Below are 10718 nucleotides of genomic sequence, written 5' to 3'. Positions count from 1 at the left end.
GGGTGGTTTCCGATTCCTGGTTGATCGGCGAAGGGGCGGTGGGTGGTCTGGGTCTAGTTCTTCATTTTGATGTTCAACTTCCTGGTTTGGGATAGGCAGCATTTCCGGTGGGGGTTGTACGTCGGCACTGGTTGGTTGCTCAGCATTGTGTGGTGGTTGTCTGGGTCTGAGCTGGTCAATATGGCGGCGTATGTTGCCCTGTGCCTGCGTAGCTATAAGGTATGAGATGGGCCCTGTTTGTTTTATTACAGTCCCTTGGACCCACTTGTTTTTATCTGTGTATGATCTTGCCCATATTAGTTGACCAGGGTTAAGTGTGCGGCCGGGGTGGGGGTGTTGTGGTTCTTCTGGGTATGTGTCGGGGTGCAGTCTGTCGAGACGTGTTATTAGCCTCCTTCCCCATCTTAATTCCGCTGGTGATTTGCCGGTTGTGGAGCATGGCGTTGTGTGTTGTGCTAAGAGGAACTGGCTGATGCGCCTCTGCCAGTTCCCTTTAACGAATTTTTTTAATGCTTCTTTTGTGGATCGAACCATAATTTCAGCCATCCCGTTTGACGATGGGTGGAACGGCGCCGCCGTGACCAGCCTAATACAATTCCTCGTAGCGAAGATCTGAAATTCACGAGAGGTGAATTGAGGTCCATTGTCGGAAACTATGGTGTCAGGTAGGCCGTGTGTTGCGAATATTTTCCGTAAGGCTTGAATAGTGGCTGCGGACGTTGTTTTCCTAAGGGGCGTGACTTCCAGCCACTTGGAATAGCTGTCCACTGCTATTAAGAAACTTTGGCCCTGGATAGGCCCTGCAAAATCTATATGTATACGTGACCAGGGGTTCCTTGTAGTCTCCCATTTATGGATCGGGGCCTGGGGGGGTTCCTTCCTGGTCTCCTGACAGGTATAACACCCACCCACATACTTTTCAATTTGTTTATCTATGCTAGGCCACCACACGTAACTTCTAGCCATTGCTTTCATTTTTACAATTCCAGGGTGCCCTTCATGTAAAATGTGTAATGTTTGGTCTATGTTTTCCTCTGGTATGATGACCCTATTTCCCCATAGCAGGCATCCTCTATGTGTTGAAATCTCGTTTTTCCTATTATAATAAGGTTGGAATTTGGGTTGTGGGTTTTGAGCTGGCCACCCAGTTGTGGCCCATTTGAGGACTCTGGCAAGTATTTTATCTTTTGCTGAATTATTAGCTATTATGTTTGCAGTCAGGGGGCATTCAGGAAGTTGAGAGATTGCTAAAATTTGGCTGGCTGGGGCTGGATCTGAGTCCCTGGTTTGTATGGGCAGTCTGCTGAGGCAGTCAGCATGTCCCAATTCCTTACCTGGTTTATGTATTAGTTGATAAGAATAGGCTGCTAAGAACGTTGACCATCTTAAGATTCTCGGAGAGAGGATTTGTGGTGTAATTTTATTCCAAGTAAATATGCCTAGCAGGGGTTTGTGATCTGTAAATATCGTAAATGGTCTTCCATACAGATAATCATGAAATTTTTTGACCCCTGCTACTATCGCTAGGGCTTCCCTGTCAATTTGTGCATAGTTTCTTTCAGCTTTGGTCAGAGTGCGAGAATAGAAGGCTATGGGTCTTTGTGTGCCATCCTTGAATAGGTGACTTAAGACTGCCCCAATTCCGTAGGGAGAGGCATCGCAAGCGATGCATATTGGGGTGTCTTCTCTGAAAAGGGTGATGGTTGAGCTTTGACAGATAATCTTTTTTAACGATTGGAAACTATTTTCATGTTCCTTGGTCCAGGACCAAGTTGTACCCTTGTCGAGGAGCCTATGGAGAGGCTCTGCAATAGTGGCTTTGTGGGGAATGAAAGCATGGTAAAAGTTTAACAGTCCCAAAAAGGATTGAAGCTCTTGCTTATTCCTAGGGCTGGGTGCGGTTTGAATAGCCCTTAGTTTCTCAGAGGTGGGGTGGATGCCCTGGCTATCGATTTTATACCCTAGGAATTCTGTAGAAGTGACTCCAATGGAGCACTTTTCCCGCTTAAGTTTGAGACCGGCTTCTCTGAGCCGGCTCAGCACAGCTGACAGCCTGTCAGCTAAACTAGCTTCATTTTCTCCGGCGATGAGAACATCGTCGAAATAGGGGCAGACCCCGGGTATTCCTTTCAGGGTCTTTTCCATGATACCCTGGAAGATACCCGGGGCTGCAGATATGCCGAATTGAAGCCTCTTAACTTTAAAAGCACCGCGGTGGGTGACAATAGTTTGCGCTTCCGCGGTGTCGTCTGTGACAGGCAGTTGTAAATACGCCTGCGTGAGGTCAAGCTTGGCGAAAATGGTGCCAGAGCGGATGGAAGCAAATACGTCCCTTACCGCTGGCACCGGGTAAGCATGGGGGCTGAGGGCTAGGTTGACTGTCGCCTTATAGTCAGCGCATACTCTCACTTCGCCATTAGGTTTGATTGGGGTGACAATAGGGGTCTCCCAGGTTCCCCCATCTGTTGGCTCAAGCACCCCTAGACTCACGAGTCGGTCAAGCTCGTTTTCAATTTTTTCTTTGAGGGCAAAGGGTACCCTCCTAGCTCTTATTTTAATTGGTTGGATTGCTGGATTTAATTGCAGGGAAATGGGGGGACCTGTATATTTCCCTAAAGTGCCCTCGAAAACGTCGGCGTACTTTTCGCAAACGGCTTCCAGGCTGGGTGTTTGAATGGTATTAACCCCTGATAAGGCGATGCCTAGTGGAGTGAACCAGTTAAGCCCTATCAAGTTGGTACGGTTCCCTGGCGTAACTAAAACCTCCAGGGGACCTTTGAACCCCTTATACTGTACAAGGACCTTGGCTTTCCCTTCCAACGGAATAGGGGTTTTCTGGAAGTCTGCAAGGTGAACCTGAGTTTGTTTCAGGGGAATTTGTCTTCGGCCTTTCTGACAGATCTCCTGATAGGTTGTTAGCGAAATTAAGGAGACCGCTGACCCTGAATCCACCTCCATGTGGCAAGGCACCCCCTGAATTCTGACCCAGACCTTAACCTTGGAACTTATGCAGTTTACCCTATCGATTGTCTCAACCCGGTTGCCTGGTGGGGTTTCCCTGTTGGCCTGGGCAGCTGGCCTACCTGGGGGGTTTGCCTCCACCTCATTGACGTTGTCCCGGCCCTTGCTGCGGCACACCGGCTTGATGTGGCCAGTCTTCCCGCAGTTGTGGCATTTTGCGTTCCTAAAGCGGCAGCTTCCACGGGCATGGTTGCCCCCGCAGCTGGCACAGGCGGCTCGTTGCACGTAACGCGGGGGTGGCGGTGGAGGGTCCCTGAATCCTCGGCGGTCCGACGTTTTTCCCCTCCTCGGCTGTCGGTGCTCCATCCTGCGCTGTAGGGCTTCTCCATCGGTGAAATCTACCGACTCTCCGCTGTCGCTGAAGGTTGCGCTTTCCTGGTAGACGGTCGCCGGGGTCTCTGGGGTCGTGTTCGTCGGCTTCTTTTTGTGGCTGTGTTCGTATGCCATGATCTCCCTGGTCAGCTCAGCCAGATTCATGTCGGGTTTGGACGTCAGTTTTTTTTGTAGCTTCTCGTCCCTCAGACCGATCACCACCTGGTCTCTGATGCGGTCTTCCAGGTCGGGGAAGCAGCAGTTCCGCGCGGCGTGTCTGACCCCGGCGATGAACTCGTTGGCGGGCTCGTCCTGCCGTTGTTTCTTTTGTGCGAATTGCACCCGCCAGTACAGTTCCGAGCGAGCCGGCATGTAGTACTTGTTCAGCTGGTCCACCAGGTCCGCGTAGGAGACGTCCGTGATGGGCACTGGGCTGAACAGCCGACGGCTGCGTCGTACACCGGGGGCCCGCTGATGTACAGCAGGGCGGCGGCCTTTGCTCGGTCGTCAGTGATTTTACTGACGAGGAGAAATCCTTCAACTTGGCCGAGGTGTGATTGCCATCTCTCGGGATGGCGGGTATCAAACTCCCTCACACGGCCGAAGTTTGCCATGTCGTCCGGTCCTGGGTTGCTCCGATGGAAGTTAAAACTTCCGTGTCAGCTCTTGCCGGGAACTCTCTTCCTCGGCCGTGACTTCAGCTCCGGAGCGATCCCATCCTCGTCGCCAGTGAAGTAGCCAAAGGACCGCTCGGGACGACAGGCTAGTTAACAACAAGTTTATTTAGAGCAAGACAACATTGAATGACTTGTTCGGCTTTTATAGCCGGCAGCTGGTCGCGAGGACCAATCAGCAGTGTTTGTTTTGGCGCCGTGTCAGACGGGGACCAATCAGCGTCGTCTTCTTCTGACAGCTCCGGCTTCCGCGTGGTGTGGTGTTTTGACAGCCGCGAGCTGTCAGTGGTTGCGCCTGCGCAGTGCGGTGGACGCTTTGACAGCTCAGGCTTCTTCACGGTCCGGAGTTTGACAGCCGCGAGCTGTCAGTGGAGGCGCCTGCGCAGTGCGGGGAACTTTGACAGCTGTCAAAGTTCCCGCGTGTATTCTTGTCAAGCGGCTTTACTTATATACTTTGACGATGCCCTAATATTTATACTTGTTAACATATGTACACTTCCATTGAAAGAATGTTTACATATACAATACAGTATATTAATCCAGCAAGAGAAAACAATCCAACCTGTAAGGATTTCCTTGAGTCTTAGTTAATGTGCTGTCCATTAGCTCTTGAGCTAGCAGGGGGGAAAAATAAGCCAACCTAAAATTCACTGTCCCCCGTGCTGATTCCTACTCTGCCTTTTGGGAATTGCTGTGTTCAGAAAATATAACATAAAAGAATGGGTGGTTTGCTCCCATTTTATTAACCTCCTTTGTTACCAAATACTATCGCCTGGAGAGAAAGCAACCTCCTATAATTGTCCCTTATCAAGGGAGAGATTGGAGTAGAAAGCAAGCTTTGACACTGCTGGACAGATTGCTAAACTCTTTCCTGCTTCTACAGAAGAAGAGTCAAAAGGAACTCAACTAGCAGATGACTGATAATGGAAAAAGAGCTTCACAGTAATGTGGTAAAGAGGGCAGGGCAGTTCCCTTATTAGACAGCTGCTCTTCAGCTTCTTTTGAACATAGGTTTTAAAACTCTTCTGAAAGAATGTTAAACCAGTGCTTAACAGGAGCCCAGGTAATAAGTGATTGATGAGAGGGCTATATCATGAAGCTTCTCTGCTGCTTTATCACTCAGCCGCTTCCCATCACTATCACTGGACCTCTGCCATTTGGACCAATCCATCTTACAGAATTCCAGCAAGCTGGCTGAAAAATTCCGGAACTGAGGTCTTCGTATCTTAAAGTTGCCAAGTTTGGAAAAACACTGCACTATGAATGTGTGTACCTTGAAAGCAGTGGCATCTGCAGGCTATTGCCGCTTTTGTTGGAAGAATAAAACCAATGAAGGAGAATATTTGTAGCTCAGGGTTGAAATGAGGGGCCCTTGGTGCTCTCTGAGCTTGCTTGTTTTCTTGCAGACATTTCATCTCCCTAACTAGGTCACATCATCAGTGCTAGTAAGGAGTGCGGTTTGCTGTCAGTTCATATCCTGGTGTCTTGTCTGTCTGTGTGGCTGGGGGGCAGTCTTAGGAATTCTTTGGTTGGGCTGTTTACTGATGGAAGAATAAAAGCAGCATACAGGCAACATCACTGTGCTGTGCGTATACGAAAGGGGTGAGGCTTGCCTCAGCACCATTGTTTATTTACATGACTGCGACCTTCATTGCCCTTTCTTGGAAGAAAGTTGGCTAAAAATTGGAAAATTCAGAGATTTTAAAGCATACAAGTGCCAGTAGAACAACTACATTGTCCAATATATTGTCTGTTGGTAGGGATTAAGGTTGGTCATAACAATGACTGTATATAAGAGTACACTTCTGCCTACTTTGTTTTATGGAAGTAACGATGGGAAATGTTAAGAAAAACATAAAAGTAAGTTTAACAATGGAAATTGGGTGCTTAAGTGATAGAATGCTGTTACACTGTATGTAGAGCCAGTTCAGTGTAGTGTTTAAGGCATCAGGCAAGAAACCAAGAGACCATGAGTTCTACTTTAGCCTTAGGCACAAAGCCAGCTGGGTGTTCTTAGGCCGGTAAATGTGTCTCAGTGCTAGGAAGCAGTCAATGGCAAACCATGTCTGAAATCCTGCCCAGAAAACTGCAGGGCCTACTCTAGGTAGATGCCAGGAGTAAAAAAAATGACTTGAAGTAACACATAACATGCTGGTATATGCAGAGAAATAGAAGGTTTTTGAAGGGCGGTGAGCCAAGTTAGAATTTTGCAAAAAAAAAAAAAATATTGCTGATAAGTGTCAAGTGACAATTTATATGATCATAGTTCCACAAAGAATTTGTGTATCTCTTTATTATATAATGATTGCAATGGCAATAATGAATATTTCAACATTTTAGTTCAAATTGATCCCCCTGTGATTCAGATAGAGAAAGTAGAAATCCTGAACATTTCTGTTTGCAGTATCTTCATATTTTAAGTAGTTCATTAACTGATTGCACCTTTAACAAATATTTAGGGATCTTACCCTCCATCCAAACATACTATATGATATTCTCCAATTTGTTGGGAGATACATTTTTGTTTTAATAGCCCATATCTGAATAACAGGCTAGATAAATGTTTCAAACAAAAAAAAAATTAATGCTATGTGGAAAACTTGTTTTGGTTGACATTCAAAGCATACTTACATGGAAACAAGATCCACTGATCTCCATGGAACTATTCTCTGGGTAAACATGCCTAGAATAGTATATTAATCCACCCTGTTTCCTTTGCTGCTATCTGTTTTACAGTGCATTCAACTATGTTTAGTAGGAACACTTCTGGTAAGGAAGGATTGCAGTGCTGAAGTCAATTTTGTATTCAAAGCAATAACAGGAAGTGTTGAAATATTATGGCTCCCCTATTACCCCAGTAACTTTTGATAAAAGTAGATATTACAGATAGAATTTATTTATTTATTAAATGTATATACCACACTTCTCACTATCAAGCATCTCTGGGCTCTGGGATTCTGGGAATTATTGGTTTTATTAATGGCAGGACTGAAAATAAACAGAGAAAAAACCAAAGTAATAGTTAAAAATCTTACAGATAAACAATAAAAAATGTCGGAAAAAATAGAATTTCAAATAGTTAAAAAGATCAAATATCTGGGAATATATTTAACAGCAAAATGTTCAATGATAAAAGAAGATAATTATACAAAACTATTGGATCAAATAAGAGTAGATTTGGGAAAATGGAAAAAAATTGCAACTGTGTCAATATTAGAAAGAATTGCTACAATGAAAATGAACATACTACCGAAAATCTTATTTTTATCCCAAACAATACCTATAAAACTTGAGAATTTTTTTTGAAGATTTAAATTCATTAATCTTGAAATTTATTTGGCAAGGAAAGAAAGCTAGAATTAAGATGAAAATGTTACAAGATGCCAAGGAAAATGGAGGTCTTGGTTTACCAGAGTGGGTGTTATATTATCAAGCATCTGCATTAACGTGGGTAAAAGAATGGATAACTCTTAGAAATAAAAGGTTGTTATATCTGGAGGGGCACGATTTACAAGTGGGGTGGCACGCTTTTTTATGGTATGGGAAAAATAAAATCCATAAAATACTTCCAAAATCACTATATAAGAAATGCATTATTAACAACATGGGGAAAAAATAAAATGTAAAATATATTTGAAAATTCCAGGGTGGTTGTCAGCAATGGAAGCATTTGTACACCCAAATTTAGTAGACTTTGGAAAAATCTGGACATAGAGAGATATTCTAAACTCTGAAGGAAATTTAAAATCTAAACATGAAATGGAAAATGAGGGTATCAACTTATCATTTGGGCACATTTACAAATGCAAGCTAGTTATGATAAAGATGTTAAACTGTTGGATTTTATAAGGAACAAACTGTGTTTGATAAGATATTGTTAATTTCTGATGAGAAACTAATTAAGAAAATGTATATATTTTTATTAACTTTGAAAATGGAAAGCGAACAAGTTAAAGAAACAACGATAAGATGGGCGAAAAATTTTGGATACAATATAGAATTAGAAAAACGGCAAAATTTACGGGAAAGAAATTATAAACTGACAATGTCAACTTCCTACCAAGAAAATTTATATAAAATGTTTTATAAATGGCACTTGCCACCAGCAAGACTAGCAAAAGTGTTCAAAAACATGTCAGATAGATGTTGGAAATGTAAACATACGTCAGGTATTTATTACCATGTTTGGTGGATATGTGACAAAGTAAAAGAGTTATTGGAAAAAGATCCAAGTTTGGCTAGAAAATATGTTGGGAGAACACATAGATTTTAAACCTGAACTTTCTTTATTAGGTATAATGCCAGAAAAGACTGATAAACCAAGTATATATATGATTTTGCATGTTACTTCAGCGGCAAGAATTATATTTGCACAATGTTTAAAAAATGAAGGAATGCCACCAGATGAAGAAATAATAATAATAAAATAGTAGAATGCTCAGAGATGGATAGTTTGAGTATGAGACTGAAAGAAAAAGAAGAAACGGAATATTACCAAACTTGGGACATTTTATCGATGGCTAAAGGAAAGAATAAAGGATTAGGAACTAAATACGTATTAGCGAATGTAAACTCAGCACGTTTGTTGAATAAATATTACTGAATGTATGGGGGAAAAACAATAAAAACTTTTTAAAAAATAATAATTTATTCATTTTATTTTTTCAGTAGAATCTTTGCTGCAAAGAACATTCTGAATTAAAAATACCCTAAATACTCCTTAAGTAACACCAGCTGCCTGCAATTAGTGCAGGTTCGCATCCCACCAGGCTCAAGGTTGACTCAGCCTTCCATCCTTCCGAGGTAGGTAAAATGAGGACCCAGATTGTTGGGGGCAATTAAGCTGACTTTGTAATAATGCCGCTTGGGGTGTGTGTGAAAGCCCTAATAAGCAGGCATATACACAGAATGAAGGCTACTGTTAAGCACATTGGTTTGTGCTTAAATTGTAAGCCGCCCTGAGTCTTCGGAGAAGGGCGGGATATAAATGGGATTAAAATAAAAAAATAGCTAAATTAATTTATAGCATTCTTTCTATACACCCATCATCTTTTTTATACAAAGGTTGTTTATTGTACAAGTAGTCACACCTTCAGTTACTTCCAGATAAGATTTTTCACCTTGCAATTGTTCTGCTTTAGAAAAATTAGGATTTTACCAAAGAGTAGAGATTTCAGATGTAACGCAAAGATTCAGTTTCCATCTCAAATGGCTCTGTTTTTCCTCTACCACTTCTTTCATCTTTTGTTACTGTATAGAAAATGTGCAGAGGAAGAAAAGAAGAAATATCTACTCAGCAAGGTCTTTAGACTTTATCCATCCTGTACTATTTTTTTTAATACTGAAAAGAATTATGAGGGTTAACATATGCTCATAGCTGTTTAAAGATAACAATTTCTTTGGAAACCTCTTTAGATTTTAAAAGAAAATTTGTCTAGAGTCTAGACAATTTATAAATGAATGCCATAATTACCTTGCTGTATTAATTTCAGTATTCTACCAGATATTCCTTGTTATGCTTTCTGGTTCCTATTTCCCTAAGGGGGACAGAATGATGGTGGATTCATATACTTTCACTTGACTAGATGGACGCCTAGTGTTGCTTAACAATATCAGCATCCCAAAATTTTCTCTGGAACCACCCAATTTCAGAATTAAGATGATTAAAACTTGCAGTTTAACTACTATAGGGTTAGGTTATGAACAATTTACAGCCATCAGATTTCCTTCACACTTTTCACATTATCTTATTCATTGGGACATAAGTTTCCTGTGTTGCTCCACAGGAAACATTGCAGAAATTAGGCACTAACCACTTACCCATTTCTGATTGTTTGCAACAGTTAAAAGGAACTATGCCTGAATAAAGGCAGGACATGATCTCACAAAGCATCACATTAATGTTTCATTCAGAGAAGTTGATAGTGCTACCTTATGCATGTATACTCTGTAGAAGATTCTATGGAGTTCAGAGAGTGGATACAGATTAAACTCTGTGCTTATCTATCCAGGTGAAGTAAGTGGGATATGACTGAAATTATAGCAAGGTTGCTGTGTTTGGGGCAACAATATTGGAAATTGAGTAGTGTAACTACTGCCTTACATGTATCATACCTCCTCCCCCACCCATTTATTGTACTCATATTTGTGAAGGAGAGAAAAAGAAAATGCTGCTATTGACTACACTTCTAAACATTCTTATTTGGCGTAAATAAATCAGCAGACACTTATTTTATTTGTTTGTTTATTACATTTTTGTTCCGCCCATCTCCCCTACAAGGTGGATTTTGGGGATGGTGGCTCAGTGGGTTAGGACGCTGAGCCTGTCGATCAGAAGGTCGGCAGTTTGGCGGGTCGAATCCCGAGTGCCGCGTAACAGAGTGAGTGCCTGTTACTCGTCCCAGCTTCTGCCAACCTAGCAATTCGAAAGCACGTAAAAATGCAAGTAGAAAAATAGGGACCACTCCAGTGGGAAGGTAACAGCGTTCCGTGTGCCTTTGGCGTCTAGTCATGCCGGCTACATGACCACGGAGACGTCCTCGGACAAGCGCTGGCTTTTCGGCTTTGAAACGGAGATGAGCACCGGCCTCTAGAGTTGGAAATGACTAGCACGCATGTGCGGGGGAACCTTTACCTTTACCTTTTATATATTTCTAAACTGCCTTAATGCATCTCTTGAGAAAGATGGTAATAGTCTGTGATAGTTAAACT

The sequence above is a fragment of the Vipera berus genome, assembly GCF_964194415.1.
Source record: "Vipera berus genome assembly, chromosome: 1".
Lineage (NCBI taxonomy): Eukaryota > Metazoa > Chordata > Lepidosauria > Squamata > Viperidae > Vipera > Vipera berus.
The sequence above is the reverse complement of the archived record's forward strand: the minus strand, read 5'-3'. Positions refer to the sequence as shown.